Below are 18,644 nucleotides of genomic sequence, written 5' to 3'. Positions count from 1 at the left end.
TTCAAGCTCTCATTTGCGTAAGTTAGCCACCATATATGATTGGTGCTTGCTGCAGCTCCACCTCACATACCTTTTACCTACCCATAAGCTTAAATAGTCTTGATCGCGAGGGTGTGAGATTGATGAGTCCCCGTGACTCACAGATTACTTTCAAAACCAGATTGCATGTGCCGATGATACCGTGCAGGTGACGCAACTGAGCTCAAGGAGGAGATCGATGAAGATCGTGTTTGTTATGTTGTTCCATTTCCAGTTGATCAGTAGTGGAGCCCAGTTGGGGCGATCGGGGATCTGTAGGATTAGGGGTGGTCTTCTTTTATTTTGGTTCCGTAGTCGGACCTTGATTGTATTCTGGATGTTGTAATGCTATATTCATGTATTGTGTGAAGTGGCGATTGTAAGCCAACTCTGTACCTCTTTCTTATTCAGTACATGGGATGTGTAAAGATTACCCCTCTTGCGACATGCTTACAATGCGGTTATGCCTCTAAGTCGTGCTCCGACACGTGGGAGATATAGCCGCATCGTGGGTGTTACATTCACACTCTCTGTTTCTCGGACTCAATTATCCGATTAACCAGGAGATCACCGTTGGAAAGGACCTTCATGGCAGAGAGGCTCTGTTTGCTATGGAAAACTATTTCTACACGGCGAGCCCTAGGAGTTCAGGAGCAAACTCCCTTGCTTGTCAATGATACAGCCAGCAGCCAAAAGAAGGTGAGAATGACAAAGGCATCCGGATTAAGTTTGATCCTTGGATGTCTCAATTACGACAGGTAGTGATGTGGTTCAAGCCTTCAGGTTGATAGGTAATTGGGTAGTTGCATCAAAAGGGTGGAGTACTGGTGTCTTCGGATCATTGGCCGCTGAAGCAGGGCTACAAATTATGATGGTGTTGGATCATCTCTTCGAATGACTTTGTTGTCTTTACTGCTTGTTCTGGATGGGTAGTTCTTTCTTTTGTTATGCATATTCCTTGTCATTTGGTCATCCTCGTCTATGTCACTCTTACTATGTAATAGTTGCCTCTGTTTAGAATGCCATTCTCGTTTGGATCACGAGAGTCTGAGCGCTACAGATGGGTGCGTTTTGGTGGTGTAGCAAGACTTCTTATGAACTATCATGTCTTGCTGTTTATGTTAGTAGTAGTCACTAGTCAGTGTTTGAATGTTGTATATATCATTGTTTAGAACGGTTTATTGTCTCGAACTACTGGTGGGCTAAATGAGGGCATCACCATTCTCCAGTGTTCAGAGTGTATCTCCTTTTTTCAAGTTATATAATTTGAGCTCAATGTCTTTTCAATGATGTACACTTGTTTGGGCCAGTGAGGTGTCGTTGAATATGGGCCGAGTAGTAACGCAATGCCAAACAGGTCAATCATGACTCTCAGGCCAGGCTCTCAAAAGATCCTAAAAAAGGCCGCGCTCTCCAAAAAAGAAAGAATAAGGACTCTTAGGCCGACATGTGGGCGCCACCGGTGTTTCGTGCACTTGCGCGCCGAGAGCATATTGGCGCGTGTTCGAAATTCAAGCTACCTTTTCATCCCCAATCTCCCGCCCCTCCCCCACCTTTGGAATCTCGATTCCTACTCCTGTACTCCCTGTACTCAAGCTCACTATCATGTCGCCGGTCAACGCGGATCTCCGAGCCGGAGATCCCGAGGTCCGTCCTGCCTTCGGTCGCTGCGTGATGTCGCTCAACAGTAGCATGGCGTTGCTTGACGACCAGTTTGCCGGCAAAGTGCTAATGGTAACCATCAAGGGCGACCGGCCTCCCGTCTCGCCGGACGACCTTGTCAAAGCTCTTGGCATTGCGCACGGCATCCAAATAAGTGACTTGCTCGTCGAAGTCTGTTCGCCACCGGCTGATTTCTTCATCAGGTCCCAGACAACTTTCGACTGCAGTGCTGTGTTCGAATCTTCCCGGCGTTTGTTTTGCGATGGCACGCTGGTGAGCTTTGATCGGTGGCACCCAGGATGGGGCTCGGTGCCCTCTGAGCTTCAGTTTTTAACAAATCTTACCTTCCACAGCATGCCTCGACGTGCTTGGAACAATAAGTCCATGAATGAGCTTATCAACGACCTTGGAGGTCAGCTCGTAAGTATGTTTGTTCCTCCAGACAGCTGGGCTCTGACGGTTATGGCATGGATGAAGAAGCCGTCCACCATACCGAAGGTGATTGGTGTTGAGATGCCAGTGCAAGAACCGGGGTTGTGCTATTCGTCGCCACCAAGGCCGTCGCGGACCACATTAGGGATGTACCTGTATCGAGTGTTCGTGCATGTTGAAGAAGTGGTCAATCCATCAATCGAAGTCCTGCCGCCGCCGCTGGTGTCAGGATCCGTTGACGACGTCCATTACAGGAGTCAACGTCAGACTTTCCCCATGTTGATCAGAACAATGGATGGCACAGAGCCTACTCCATCGCGCGGCGGATGCCACTGCTTCTTTGGGAGAAGAGGCAGGGCTGGCTGCCTGGATGTGCTCTAATTTGAGGTAACAACTGAATCTAGTCAGATACTAGTTAAATCCGAGCTATGGGTGTGAAGCACTGATGTCCCAGTACATTTGATTGTGACCTGTTCTAATTTTGTACCTAAATTTTTTTTAGAAAGGGTTGTACGTCAACTTAATGTGCTAGCAGAACTTATTGTGTTGTCTGTCTGTTTTCTTTGCACAGCATTCAAGGGATGAACCGTTATGTACGACTTCGTTGGTTTCAACATAGCCCTACCCGTATTGATCCACTTCTTCCATCCTGATTGTGCCGCCTGCGTGAAATTTTTTGTATGCAAGTTCAGTGTGCTATGATATTATATATGATTGTGTCAACTATATAAGTTTTTACTAAGCATCAGCAATGCATATGGCTGAAAGATGTATTTACGAGCATCGACCGATGGGTCTCTCTCTCTCTCTCACACACACACACACACGCACACACGCACAAGTGGGACCCGTTGAATTATTTCTTTGCTCGTGATAGCTTTTAATTAGGTTCCACTGTAATCTAACTTTTTCTTAAGTTACTAATTGAGCTCAGTGACTTCAAAAAGTTGTACAGAAGCCTTGTTTGGGCCTTCTGGCGTCGCTGAATGTGGGCTGAGTAGCCATGTTAGGTCATACTGTACTACACAGGCCTTTTTTTCAACATCGGCAATGCAACTGGGCCGACAGTTGTACACAATATCCCGGTCAACTTGTTATTCTCCACCCCGCTGGGCTGCAAATTTTCCTAGGAGGTATGCATTAGGCTTAACAAGAAAATGGAGTTTAAGAAATAATAAATGGGATGTAATTATAATAACTGGGAAGTAACTATAAAAAATGCACCAAATGCGTAATTAGTTTAAAAATATATTATTATTGGAATTTGAAAATTTTAATTTCATTACTTGTTGCGCGCGCAATATTTCGTTGGATTTTAATGTAATACAACTTTATTTTGAAATTATATTTAATCTGACTACAAATTTTGGATAAAAATATTTCGGATCCCATAAAATGTGGGATTTTTTTTTTGAATTTTGTTTTGAGCGGTTGGTTGAAATTATTAATTGTTGTCCTAGCTAGAAAATGGGATGTACTTTAAACGAACTATAATGGGCCATAGTAAATTCCATTAGAATTAAAAATGGGTTGTACATTCTTACAAATCGCAAATGGGCTATATGTTCTCTGCCACACACTTGTGGGCCTTCTAAGTTGACACGTCCCCTAAAAAAACTAAGTTGACACGTATGCAAGGCTTTGTCAACAACACATGGTTCTGGCAGTTGTGGCCGTTGGATGTCCATCCAACGGATGTCGTGCTTCTTCTTCAATCTTGGATATTCTTGCTTCAGCCGCACAAAAAATGATTCCTCCCCCTGACATCTGGGCGCACCGTTTCGGAGGCTGGCCTGTGGGCCTACTAAGTTGACGCGTACCAAGGGCTTTGTCAACTTAGTCAATATAAACGATTCTAGCTGAAGTGAATGTACGATGTCCATCCAACGGCCGTAGTGCTTCTTCAACCTCTGGTTTTCTTGCTCTAGCCGCCCAAAGCAGCGCCGGTCATGCCGCGTGCTCCTACTTCCCTGTCACAGCCCTAGATTATTGCTTGTATTAGTTGCATCATAGAGCACTCATGAATCATGTCTGTATTTCTGAAACTTGAACTGAGGAAATTTGGAAGCCTCAAAAACTTAAATAAAAGAAGGGCAAAAACCCTAAAATCTCATTCATTGTTCCAAAATGCTCTTCTTAGATGTTTAATATTTTTGGCAAGGGTTTTGATCCAAACCAAAAATATTGAACATTTTTAAGGATTTATTTTTGGGACTTTGAATTTAAATCATTAGCTATTTGAATTTGAATTATATTCATATAACTAGAATATAATTTCAAATACCCCTGAAATATTTTATGAGCTTTTGGAAAAGTCCATCTAGCAAAATAAAAATATTCAGAGGAGCTTTTGGCATTGTTTGAATTATTTTAAATTCAAAACAGTGGCAAAAGATTAAATAAAAAAATAAAACAAACAGAAAAATAAAACAGAGCAGAGTAGGACTTACCTGACGCTTACCTGAGGCCCACTCACCTGGTGGCCCAGCAGAATCGGCCCAGCCCGCCACCGCTACCCCCCCGTCGCCTTCCTCCTCTACCAGGAGGACGGGCACGCGCCCGGCGCGCGCGGCCACGCGCCCCGGCCACCTCCTCCCTCCTAGCCTGCCTGGCTTCCCCTCGTCGCGCCTAGACGACGCCAGCGCGACCCCCTGGACCCCCTCGCCCTCTCCCTCTCCCTCGTTCCTCTCCTCTGCTCTCTCTCCCTCTCTGCCCGAGCGGAGCTCGTCGCCACGCCGTTCGCCGCGGCCACAGCCACCCCCTCGCTCCCTCTTCGCATCCCTGAGCTCCGTCCCGACTCCATGGAGCTGCACACCGACGCACGCGACCAGAGGAGGCCCCAGTCGACCGGAGCGTCGTCGTCTTCATCTCCGGTGCCCGGAGATCGCCGCCGTAAATTCGCGTCGTCCAGAGCTTCCCCGACCTCGTCGTCGACTCTGCTAGTCCCTACGTGAGCTCCTCTCCATTTCCCCCCTGTGCCCTTCCTCTAGCGCGTCCTCTAGCACCGATTCCGCCATGGCCGAAGCTCACCTCCGCCGAGCTCGCCGCCGGCGTAGCTCCGGTGACCATTTGGTCACCCCGGCGAGCCATGTGCGTTCGTAGCTTCTCGTAGAGCATGCCTAGCGCAAAAACTAGCCCGCTTGCTCTCTGCAGCATCAAACCCGTGGTCGCCCGAACTCCGGCCGCCGCCGTCGTCGTAGTTGTCGTCGCTTCGGGCCACCCCAGCTCCATTCGTCGCCACCAGTGGATGCGCCACTCCTCCAGCTCCCCGTAGAGCCCAACCCTGTCGCAAACAACCGTCTGTAGCACCGTCCCGAGCAACTCCGGCGAGGTCCCGCCGTCGCCGTGGTCGCCGGCGTCACTTGCCGACGTGGCCGCGTGATTAGCGCTAATCACGGCCAGCTAACCCTCCCCAGAGCCACTGATGTATGGGCCCCACGCCCTTATTTAATCTTTATTATTTTCTGTTAAGTTTTAACCTAACCACCATGGGCCCACACGTCAGCTTTGACCAAGCTGACGTGGCCGTTGACTTGGTCCCACCTGTCAGTGAGCTAAGCAGCCCTGTGACACTGACGTGTGGCCCCCACACGTCAGGTTTGACCTGGACCCGCCCTGTTGACCTGATGACGTCAGGGGGATGTCATGCTGACGCAGTAAATGTTTTCTGGAGTTTTCAATAAATTAGAAATGATTTATTTATTTCAGAAAATATTCTAAACTTCTAAAATTCATAGAAATTCAACCATAACTCCAAATTAAATAATTTATATATGAAAAATTATCAGAAAAATCCAATCTATCCATCTGTACCATTTTCATGCATGTTAGAACAACTTATAGCTGCTGTTTAGGACAATTCAATTAAATGGCATTTAAATAATCACATGTGGAGTTTGAATTTGAACCTACGGTTCAAACCAACTCCATTTAACTTGCTGCTAGTTGCATTAGCTCAAATCACATCATATTGCCATGTCACACATGCATCATATTGTCGCATTGCATTGATTGTGTTCTTCCTTGCTTGCCGGTAATTGTCCCCTCTCGATAGACGTGTACCGGCGATGTGATCGATGACACCGATGAAGAACTATATTATCTTCAGAAGTGCCAGGCAAGCAAAAACCCCTTGTTCATTCCGATAAAATCCCACTCTCTCCCTCCTGCTCTCTTTTACTGCATTAGGACAACAACGACATATTTGTTACTTGCTGCGGTACCTGAACCCCTTCATCCTTTGCATGACCTGTCATTGCCACAGTAAATAGATGAAACCCACTAGCATGAGTAGGAGTTGTTTGAGCCCTGATGTGCCTACTCATTCATGCTTGTTTGTCATGCCTGCTACTGCTTAGAGTTGAGTCAGGTCTGATTCATCGGGGATGAACCAGAGGCGTGTGAACATGTCCTACTGTGTGTGAGCTAAGTGTGTGAACACGATTTGGTAAAGGTAGCGGTGAGAGGCCATGTAGGAGTACATGGTGGGTTGTCTCATTGCAGCCGTCTTCAGGAACTGAGTTCTGTGTTTGTGATCCATGACCAGTTTGGGTTCCGGTAACTCGACCCCTCTCGACTTATTAATCAACATGATCTCTGTCCAGGAGTTGCAACTAGTTTCTGGTGTTTGTAGGTAGTGTTAGTAGTCTACCAAGTGGCACCCGGTACAGGTGGTCTTGGGATAGACTAGGCACAGTGGCACGGTGTACCAAGCGTACATCCACCCATCGAGGTGGGCTTGGGAACCTTGCACACATCGTTTGGGGCCGTGAGCGACACCCTGGCCGGATCTCCTTGCGGATGGAACCCGAATAGGCGATAAACCTGGACTAGAGACTTGTTTGGTTAGTCAGGTCGTGGCCGACTCCCTCGCCCGGCTTCCGCTTGAAGGTTGCCGAGGTACATGACGTGTACAGGGCGATAAGTGGCGAAAGCGTGTGTGAAGAAGTACACCCCTGCAGGGTTATCATTATCTATTCGAATAGCCGGATTCCTCGGATATGGAAACTTGGACCCCTTGTACAGTTCATAGACAAGTGAAAGTGGATACCCTAAAATACGCAAGATAAGCGTGAGTGCTATGGATGGCGTTCTCGTAGGGAGACGGGAGTGGATCCATAGTGGTGTATTGATATGGTGAATATGTGGACTCGTGTGCGCCACCTCAAAAGAGTTATTTGCAGTCGTAGTTTAGGATAGCCACCGAGTCAAAGCTGGCTTGCTGCAGTTAAACTCCACCACCCCCTTTGTTGATAATGATGCATATATAGTTAGATCTGATGTAAGTCTTGCTGGGTACATTTGTACTCACATTGCTTAATTTATGTTTTTGCAGAGAGACTTCAGTCTCACTAGTAGTTCCACGTGGACTTCGACGTTTAGCTTGTTACCTCAGCTACGGTCTTGTGCCCTCAGCAGGATCTGGTAGATAGTCAGGCTTTTCAGCCTTTTTCATTTATAGTTGTCTGTACTCAGACATGTTAAGCTTCCGCTTGTGCTTTGATTTGTATGCTCTGAGTGTTGGGTCATGAGACCCATGTTTGTAATATCCCGCTCCTCGGAGCCTATTGAATAAATACTTGAGTCGTAGAGTCATGTTGTGATGCCATGTTGTATTCGCACATATCGAGCATATTGTGTGTATGTTGTTGAAATGCTTGGTATGTGTGGGATCTGACTATCTAGTTGTTTATCTTTAGTAGCCTCTCTTACCGGGAAATGTCTCCTAGTGTTTCCACCGAGCCATGGTAGCTTGCTACTGCTCCGGAACATTTAGGCTGGCCGGCATGTCTCCTTCTTCGTTCCTGTGACTGTCCCTTCGGGGAAATGTCACGCGATGAATACCGGAGTCCTGTTAGCCCGCTATAGCCCGGTTCACCGGAGTCTTGCTAGCCCAGTGCTACAGCCTGGATTCACCCGCTGATGACCGACACGTTCGATGCTGGGTCATGGATGCCTGTCCCTGTAAGTTTGTGCCACTTTGGGTTTACAACTAGCCATGTCAGCCCGGGCTCCTTATCATATGGATGCTAGCGACACTATCATATACGTGTGCCAAAAGGCGCAAACGGTCCCGGGCAAAGGTAAGGCGACACCCGTGGGAATACCGTGCGTGAGGCCGCAAAGTGATATGAGGTGTTACATGCTAGATCGATGTGGCATTGAGTCGGGGTCCTGACATTCCCGTGGTCGGCTGTGATGCCGGGGAGGCCTCACCGCCCCCTACTACTCCCACCGCTGGCCAGGCCATCCCTCTACTCACCCGCACCCCCGATTATTCTGTAGCGATAGCAGCCTCACACAGCAGCCGAACCAGTGAACCCTCGTACTCCTCTCTGCGCGGGCTTCCACTATCACGTCTTCCCCAGTTCCGCGTCGTCCCCTTCCTAGGCCTCGCCGTCGTCCACCGCCCTGGTGCTATCGGTGCGGTGTCGTCAACGTGGTCAAGGAACGGCTTCCATCGGACGTGGACTGTACGTGGAGAGGCTGACAGCTGGGTCCACGGCGGCAGCAAGGAAGTGCCTCATTATTACGCGGAAAATAATGATTCCTCCACCTGATAACAGGGACCCACCGGACGAGCCACCGTATTTCGTGAAAAAAAATGTTTCCCCCTGACTGCTGGGACCCACCAAACGGGCCACCGTATTGCGCGAAAAAAACGTTCCCCCCACTGTCAGCTCGGACCCGTCGGAAGTGCCTCCTTATTACGCACAAAAAAATGAATACTCCCCCTGTTGGTCGGGACCCACCTTAGTGGGAGGCTGACTTGTGGGCCTACTAAGTTGACGAGGACGGAGTGCTTTGTCAACTTAGTCAATATGAACGATTCTAGCTCCAGTGACCGTACGATGTCCATCCAACGGCCGTAGTGCTTCTTCAACCTCTGGTCTTCTTGCTCCAGCCGCCCAAAGTAGCGCCGGTCGTGCCACATGCTCCTGCCTCCCGTGGCTGGCTGTGCTACCGTGGAGGCCTCACCGCCCCCTACTATTCCCACCGCTGGCCAGGCCCTGCGGCGACGGCAGCCTCACACCGCAGCCAAACCAGTGAACCCTCATACTCCTCTCTGTGCGGGCTTCCACTGTCGCGTCTTCCCCGGCTCCGCATCGTCCCCTTCCTAGGCCTCACCGTCGTCCACCGCCCTGGTGCTCTCCGCGCGCCGTGGTCAACATGGTCAAGGAACGGCTTCCATCGAACGTGGACTATACGTGGAGAGGCTGCAGCTGGGTCCACGGCCGTAGCAAGGAAGTGCCTCCTTATTACGCGCAAAATAATTATTCCTCCACCTGACAGCGTGGACCCACCGTACAGGCCACCATATTTCGTGAAAAAAAGGTTTCCCCCTGACTGCTGGGACCCACCAGCTACATCTTCGCAAGCAAGGAAGTGCGTCCGGGCAAAAAAACTATTCGCCCCCCTGACTGCTAGGACCCACCAGCTACATCTTCGCACGCAAGGAAGTGCCTGACAATCGGGACCCACCTGGTTGAAGCGCACGTAGCATTGTCATTCTGGTCGCGAACGTGTACATACATACTGGTCGATGTAGAGGCACGCACGTGTCGTAGTAGAGGCGCGCACGTAGCATGTACACGTACGTACAGCGGCGAGTGTGCAAGAAAGAAAATATGGCCACGTATGTACATATGGGCAGGGTCTTGAACGCCTACTAGCGCATACGTACGGCCAGGGCTCATGTACATGGATGGGTCGGAACGGAGAAATTGCGTCGTCGTCATGTTCATGGGGAGCCAACCGGCTGGGTCAGAACGGAATGCGTCGTCGTGTTCATCGGGAGGGCTTGGACGGAACAGCCGATGGAAACGAGGCCTAGCGTACCGTAGAACGGAGGAAACGGCCTTCTGTTCGACCGGCCACGGTCGAAACGGGATCCTGTTCATCAGGAGGGGTCTGGCGTACCGTAAAACGGACCTCCTACGGTCGAAACAGGGGTCCTGTTGATCGGGAGGGGTGTGGCATACCGCAAAATGGAGGAAACGGACTTGTGTTGGAGCGCTACGGTCGAAACGGAGGTCCTGTTCATCGGGAGGGGTGTGGCATACAGCAAAACAGGACTCCACGGGATACTGTCCATCTCCACCGTTGACCCCCTTCAGCCTCCACGGGCTACTGTTCATCCACCGTCAACCTCCTCCAGCCTCCACCTGCGACTGTTCATCCACGGGCTCCTGTTCATCCAGCCTCCACCGCGCGCTACTCCACCGGCTACTGTTCAACCAGCCCTCTCCACGGGCTCCTGTTCAACCACCCCTCCACGGGCTACTGTTCATCCGGCCCTCCACCGTCTACTGTTCATCCTGCCCTCCATGGAGTGGTACTATTCATCCAGCCCTCCACGGGGTCATGTTTATCCAGCCCCAACCGGCTCGATCGATCGGGGTCCTGTTTATCCAGAGGCAACACCACGGGGTCCTGTTCATCCACCCCCACCGGGAACTATTCATCCAAAACCCCCAGCAACGCTCACTTTTCATCCAGAGGCAGCATCGATCGGCTTCAGTTAGCAATAGTGGCGAAGGAATCGCTCGATCAGGTTCAGTTATTGTCATAGAACTGTCATAAGTATGACAGAAAAATTTCGTTCGGCCCAAAATGTCACGGATGTGTCTTTTTTTGTAGTGTACCTTATCGATATTCGTGAGCACAAAGACTCATGTAAGTCGGAGGAAGAGACCCGCCGTCCATGGAATATCGCTCATCTTCGGCCTTACTACACTTCAGCCACCGGCTCTCATGATGTACATATTTGGACGTTGTATATATTATGATAAGTAATAAAGCAAGACCTCTGTCCTTTTCATCTTCAATAATCATATGTCTTCATCATTATAATTTCAAAATGACCAATTGGGGGCTGATTGTGTTCAAATCCAGCTTAACCCCTTTAGTCCGGCTCATGATCGTATTCGAATCTAGCCGTTAAACCATATGGTCATTTGGGGGCTTCCTATTCAAACATAGGTCGTATTCGAACCAAAGAGAACATAGATGTCGGTACCCTCTTGATCGGCACAATGCCAAACTCACTAGGGGGCTTCTTGATCGTATTCGAATCATAGCTTAACCCCTTTTGGGTATGACTTTGATCGTATTCGAATCAGAGTCGTTAAAAAATTCTCAAGGTCATTTGGGGGCTTCCTGTTCAAACATAGGTCGTATTCGAACCAAGGAGAACATAGATGTCGGTACCCTCTTGATTGGTGCAACGCCAAAACCACTGGGGGCTACATGATTGTATTTGAATCCTAGCTTAACCCCTTCGATCCGGTTTACTAATCGTATTCGAATCAGAAGCCTCCAAATTTTTCTTTTTATTTGGCTTATGTTTTTGAAAAATAATCTTTGTTTTTTATTCTGCGGCTTTTAGTCTAGATCTAAATATAAGCATGGTTTCAATTTAACCCGGCTTGGTTTTTTTATGATAAATCGCCAGTATATGACAATCATCATACATATGGAAGTGTTGGCTTCCAAAAGATTGGGTTATCACCCTTACTGTTCGGGTCACATGAACCGGCAGTGCAAAATCAAAATCACAGGTATGATATTGCCGTTATGTTTCAAAGTTAAAATTCATAACAGGCTTATCTGTGTCTCTTGTTTCTATATTAATGGTCGTATGTAAGATATTATGACCCACCCTATGGTAAGACACCAACATAATTCAATATCATAGGAATGATATATTTCATGTTGATTATTCTTGCATCCAGCCTTAATTATAGAGTTATGTTGGTTTCCATGTTTGTGTATCGGGCTTTATGACCCGTCAGGCGATAAACCACCAGGACAATTTTTATATATTGGATGCAGGAACAGATTCAACACTACTGATATTATAAGGGATATAAAGCATATCTTCACATGACGGACAAAAGTGTTGTACGCAGCACAATATGCACGATGGCATAAGCAGAACATGAAGTTTTAAGCTAGCCTATTACAAGGCGCTTGGAGCCCAAAAGGATAATACTGTTTTTACTTTCACACATAGCAGATGATAAACTAGAGCCAGTTCATGAATCCTGGCCGGGTCGACTGGATGGTTGCGACTCATCCCTTGCCGGTTTGTCCTCCTCCACCGTTTGGAAATTGGGTTTGGACCAATCAAAGCCATGAAGGGCGACGAACTCAGCCTCATCATCAATCAGACCAGACGGGTCAATTTCAGGGGCGAAAGTGTGGTGCCGAATTGGCGGGATTAAGTACGTCACTTTATATGGAGTGGCCATCTTCTTATTTTCTTCATCAAAACCCGGCTGATACTTGGTGAGATTGGTTTCTTCAGCAATGATGGTGGCATAAGGACGAATCTCTTTCACACAGGCTGCAAAGTCTTCTTGGTCGAAGGGACTTCCATCTTCCTTAAAGTTGGGATACCCCATGGCTACGTCCGCCGGGTCTAACTCTGGTACCCAGGCTTTGGAGCGGCTCAAAGCAATTACGGCTCCGGCTCTCGCACAAGAATGCTTGACTTCTTGAAACCTGGCGGGTAAGATGGACAGCTTCTTCAAGACATCACTCAATAAGTTTGGTCCTTGGTTAGCTGGGGAGATAATGGCAAGAGCCCGCTGAGCTCCAGTATACAATTGCTCCACAAGAGTGTAAATCGCCTTGAGCTTTATCAGGCTATTTTGACTCAGATTGCTGCTCCGGGGACCTGTGAAGTTTTCCCAATGAGTTAAGTAGGCGGCTTACATTATGGTGACAAATATAGACTTTGAGTAAGTAATAAGGTGATTTACCGAAGATTGTAGAAACCATCTGAGATACACGGTTTTTTAAACTGGTAAGTTCAGCGGTAACTTCTTTCAGAGCCGCCTCGGCCGTTTCAGCATGCTGCGTCAGAGCAGTCTTCTCATCGGCCCAAGCCTTTTTATCTACACTAAAACTGGTCTTCGGTTTCTCTGCTTTAGACAAACTCAGTTGGAGTTCAGATTTAGTTTTCTTTATTTCAGTCTCTAAGTCAATAGCCGGGTCTTGGCTTCAGACAATTGGGATTCCAATTCTGCGGTTGCAACCTGTATACAGAATAAGGTTGTTTAGTTTCATGGAGGATTATAAAAAGCAAGTCCTAAATGCTTTGCAAGCAATAACACTTGGCAGTTGGGGGCTAATGTCTGTCAACGCAACTTTTCAAAAGAATCGGCTTTTTCTGAAGTCCTAAGTGCTTTGCAAGCAACAACACTTGGCACTTGGGGGCTAATGCACATTGCTTGTTTTCTTTTTAAGGATGAGCCAGGTGTGCTGTTGATAGTCCCAGCCAACTCATGGGTGCTATGCAGTTAAGTTCTGTTCTTTTACACAATAATTAATAGGACCGGCTCATTCATACTGATTAAGCCGGCCCTTGGGGACTACAAATGCAAAGTTATGCTATCATCAGAATCCGGTTTTACAATATATAAACCGGACTTGGAGAGAGTCTAGGACAGAAGCTTGTAAATATTTCAAGTCTACAGATTATTGAAGTTTCTCATAATCAGAAGACTTGGGGGCTGGCAGGATATATATAAGCCAGATGACATACCTCATACTTATGGTGAAGTTGTTTAACTATTTCAATCTCCAAGTCACGGCTGGAATGCACTTGACTGACATAGCTAGATAATACTTCACTAGTACTCAGTTGAGCATAGTGGGAGACATCAAACCTTACTTTCCGTCTTTCCATGACTTCTTGTTTGGCCGAATGTCTCGCTAGTATTGTTGGATTCCCCGGCTCAGTAAATCCGGTGCCAGTGATTACAACGTCATCAGCATGAATCTCCGGCGGATTAACTGAGCTTGATGGTTCAATACTCGATGGATCAATAGTAGTTTCGTCAATGGATGGCTCAGGCATTTCAGGTTGAGCATTTAGAGGAGGATCTTCTGGCTATTCAGGATGTTCCGGGGCAAGAGTCGGCTATGCCGGCTCAGCGGCTTTTGGATCCTCAGCCGGTTTTGCCACTTTTTCTTTCTTGGGCTTTGCTTGACCACTAAGAAGAATTTGATGAATCAATACAACGATATGGCCATAAAGGTGTAGAAGAAGGATAACTATCTTTACCCGGGGCGGTCTTAAAAGCCGGTAGCTGAGTTTGTGAAGAGTCACCAGAGGAGGAACAAGCAATTTCCTGCAAGAGTGGAATTATAGTTGAGTGACTTATAAAAGTGACTCATTCATCAGAGTTAGGATTTAAAAGAACCTCATTTTGGCGTTTCCAAGGGGTTTTCGGTAAGCCGGAGGGTAACTCACCGTCTCCACCGGTCCGGGTCTGACGGCGGCTCTCATGTTGCTGTTGTTTCAAAAGAAAATGAGGATCTAAATAAGCCAAGGGGTGTGAAAACCTTACTTTCCGGGTTACCCGCCGAAGTTTCTGCCTTGGTAAAGGTTCTGAGTCAGAGGAAATAATAGTTACCTCTTATTCAACTGTCTAGCTGGCCCCCGTGTCCTCCTAATAATAGTCGGTGTCAATAAGGTTGTTAAAAAGCAGACCAAGGGAGTCAAGGGCTACCTCTGACTCAGAGAGATCATCCAACTTGAGTCATTCAGAAGAAGTTGTTTTCTTCTTAGATTTTCTGATGGTTTTCTTGGTGGCCATTGCAACAGCTCTAGCTTTTTTAGCAGCCTCATGATCATATTTGGCCTTCCAAAAGTCAGATTTAGCTTGTAGAAAAATAGCATGTTGAAACTCATGCAAATACTTAATTGCTGAGGATAAAGGAGTCAACAGGATTTACCTTTGGTGCCGGGTTAAGCTGGCAGAAAGGATTCAACCGTCCTTTGTTGCAGTCTTCATATTTGCTGTTGATGAGGGTGGACGCTATTTCGACAATGGCTTCTTCGGTCAGACATAGGGAGCTATGACATAATGGATCGTTTGTTCCTCCGGTATAGTTGCACATCAAGTTAGATCGGCGGCTCAAAGGGATGATCCGCCATGCGATCCAACAGCGGATCAAGTCAACTCCAGTTAAGCCATTTCCCAGCAAGGCTTGAACCCTTTTAATTGTTGGGATAAGTTTCTTACGCTCAGCGGCAGAAAGTTTATCAGGGAGTGAACATTTAGCGTCAAGACGCTCAACGCGATAACCCGGCATTGGTTTTTATCAGCCGGCGACGTATCTTTGCAATAGAACCAGGTTTGGTTCTAGTCCTTGGGATGGCTTGGCAAGACTACTAGAGGAAAGACAGCATCCCGTCTGCGTTGAATCGAAATCCCGCCAAGTTCCAAGCTGGGGCCGTTGGCGTACTCATTCTGGCGTTTCAAATAGAAGTATTCTCTGAAGAGTTCAACAGTAGGTTCTTCTTGAAGATAAACCTCACAAAAAACTTGGAAGTTACAGATGTTTGATATAGAATTGGGTCCAATGTCTTGCGGATGAAGCTTGAAAAAAATGCAGGACATCTCTAAAGAATTTTGAGCTGGGCAGCAAAAAGCCCCGGTTCATATGATTAGTGAAGACGATGATTTCACCATCCTTTGGCTGAGGTTTTTCTTCGTCTGGGTCAGGGGTGCGGTAAGACATGATGCTCTTCTCTGGTAAATATCTGACAGTGACAAAATCCTTTAGAGTGTCCTCGGTGACTATGAAGTGACCCAGTTGCAAACTGTCGTCGTCTTCGGCGGCATGGCAAAAAGACAATCTAAAAGGAAGTAATTTGTCGGCTCAGATTAATTGGTGGAATTACAAGCTAATGATTGCAGTACGGATGTATAATGACGGCTTAAATAAGGGCTAATGGTATATGAAGAAAAAATAAGCCGGCATGGTAAGCCACCATGAGTAAAGATATTCAAGAGTTGTCAGCAACGAAAAATTTGCTAAGTGTTAGGACAAACAGGTTCCACAAGTTGAAGCTATAAATTCGGATCTACCGTTGTTCAGAAAAGGGATATCAATTCTAAAACCTGCAGAGGCAGCAGCAGAAAAGTGGAGATGCCCTAGAAGAGATCTATCGCAAAGAAGACACATTCTAATATCAAAAGCGGGTGCTAAACTACTACTGCACAGGATCTACATTGTTTTCAGATCAAAGCTATGCGATCTGACAAGAAGAAGGAAGAGCAGTAATGAACACCGATGAACACCGAAACCCTAAAATAATATATCCATGAAAAGGAAAGGGGGAGACTTACTGATGCTAGCTGATAGTGGAGGAGTGTCGCAGTGTTTCTGGATCGTTCAGGGTGATGCAGCGGCCGGAGTTGATGAAGAAGGCGGAGGTCGACGGTGGTGGATCTCGTGAGGGCTGGTGTGTCGCGAGGAAAGAGAAGATGAGAAGGAGCGGAGAGGAGAATGAAAAGGAGGTGTTTTGGCCCTATTTATAAGGAAAGGGGCAATAGGCAGGCGCGAAAGACGAGGAGGCCAAAATGATGATTATCCAGCTAATTGGACGCCTCGATTTTCGGAAAGACATTTAAGATAAAGATCCGTTAAGGTGATGTCGTGGCGGGTTTCCAAAATTCTTGGAGATGATGTCATGGTGGGTTACAAGGTTTTCACAGCAGTTGTAGATGGATTTTTTCTAAGTGTTGAAGATTGACATGAACGAAGTTCAAATCAACCTGGGGCCTAATGTTGGGGATATGACTACCAGATATGACCCGCCCAGGAGGGGCCTGGTCAACCACAATGGCGGTTCACCTGTATGAAGCCAAAGAGTATACAAGATGGCGGTTCACAGTTAGGCTTATAAGAGGCCCAAGCCCAGAGGCGGCTTAAGGCCCGTAAGTATAAACCGCCATGTATGAATAGACTTGTAATGTAAGGCATGTAAGATACGCCGAGCCGGACACACTATATGAGCCGGTCGGGACTCTGTAGGTCATAGGGCGTCAACCCGTGTATATAAGGGGACGACCCAGCAGTGGCTTAGGGCAAGAAACAACAGATCGAGAGCCAGGTTAAGCATATTCGCTCCCTGGTCATCGAAACCCTAGCAATATCACCTCAAACTTGATTAGGCCTTTTCCTTCACCGCAAGGGGCCGAACCAGTATAAACTCCTCGTGTCCTTTGTCCCGTTTAACCCCTTTAAGCTTCCTAGTTGTGATGGCTCCACGATTAAGTCCTTTCACTAGGACATCTGCCGTGACAATTCCACAACAACACCAGAAGATTCCGAAGCTACTCTCTGATGTTTTCCCAAGACTCTTATGCCCTTCGCCATTGCAATCCCTACCATCGATAAATCCTTATGGATAACTATCTACATTTGTCGTTCATACTTCATCCCCAACTGCTCTTGTTATTACGAGATGCCCTCAAATACTCTCTGATGTTCCAAGAATTCTTTATGCTTACTACCATGTAGTTCCTTGCCACATGAATAGCATATGAATAATTCTTCACCCTTATCAAGGAACTGTTCATTACTAGTTGAACATATGATCCATAAGGTACATAGATATACTATCCGATCTTCCGGTAATTCTCTGCCAGCTAGTACTCTGCAAATACTTGTCTGCTTGCATTATGGTTGTGTTCCATATGTCTAGCAATATTCATTAGTATCCCTTGTCATCGTCATTTTCAGCCTTTGACTTGATATGTTGTGAATGCTCGCAATCCTCAGTCGAATCCTAGAACTCATCCTTCTGGCTCAGATGTAATTTTGAACATGAGCTGGTTCTCGACCAATCAAATCGCTGTTGAGTGTACCCCTAAGTCTATTCAACTTATCCATTCTTAATCAGCACATTTTGCTTTTGATCCTTTGATTTGGAAATCATAATTCCTTTGCATTTAAGCTTCAGACTATTCAGTTGTTTCTATAATCCGATGCCTTGCATTCCTTCTTCCTCTGGTTGAGTACCGGTACTCACACTAGCTCTGTTGTAGACCACAAGACCCCTCGTTGGATTATTATCCGACCGTGTCCTTCACATTCAAAATTCTTGTGAGTTCTTCCCTTGATACATAATGCCCTTGACAAATTGTATCCTCTACTTTTGTTAACCATACTATCCTTTTGAGCTTGCGCTAATTACTCCTAAAGATTTTGGTATATGTTCCTAAGACGCCCCGATGGGTTGAACCTATGCATTTCTAAATCTTGGTGAACCCGGAAACTTCTACGGGTCATACTCTACTGGTGTTATGCCAAATAAAATTTCAACAATACAACCTCGTCGAAAGTGAGAAGTGAAGGAAAGATTATGCATTGGAGAAGTGGGAGTCGACCTTGAACTTTGTGTTCATGCCCATGGACACTATGTAGATCTTATCATGGAAGCTTCTCTTAAAATTTATTATCCCCTTGGTATAAGCTCATCTTATAGCTGGCATCTGGTCTTGCAATCATGGTTCCAGCCATATGGATACTCTTTCATTCCTTTTCTCGGGCAAGTTTAAGTACATGGCTTCTGCAGATCAATACATCTCCGCAACCTCTATTTTGATCTTCCTTCAAGTATTACCCTCTGGTATATCTAGAATATCAAAGAACTATGTCACTTCCTATGAGTCTACATCTAGTATTGCTTCTCACCGATTTCAGATTTCCCCTGGGGTTCTGAGTTA

The sequence above is a fragment of the Triticum dicoccoides genome, chromosome 5A, assembly GCF_002162155.2.
Source record: "Triticum dicoccoides isolate Atlit2015 ecotype Zavitan chromosome 5A, WEW_v2.0, whole genome shotgun sequence".
Lineage (NCBI taxonomy): Eukaryota > Viridiplantae > Streptophyta > Magnoliopsida > Poales > Poaceae > Triticum > Triticum dicoccoides.
The sequence above is the reverse complement of the archived record's forward strand: the minus strand, read 5'-3'. Positions refer to the sequence as shown.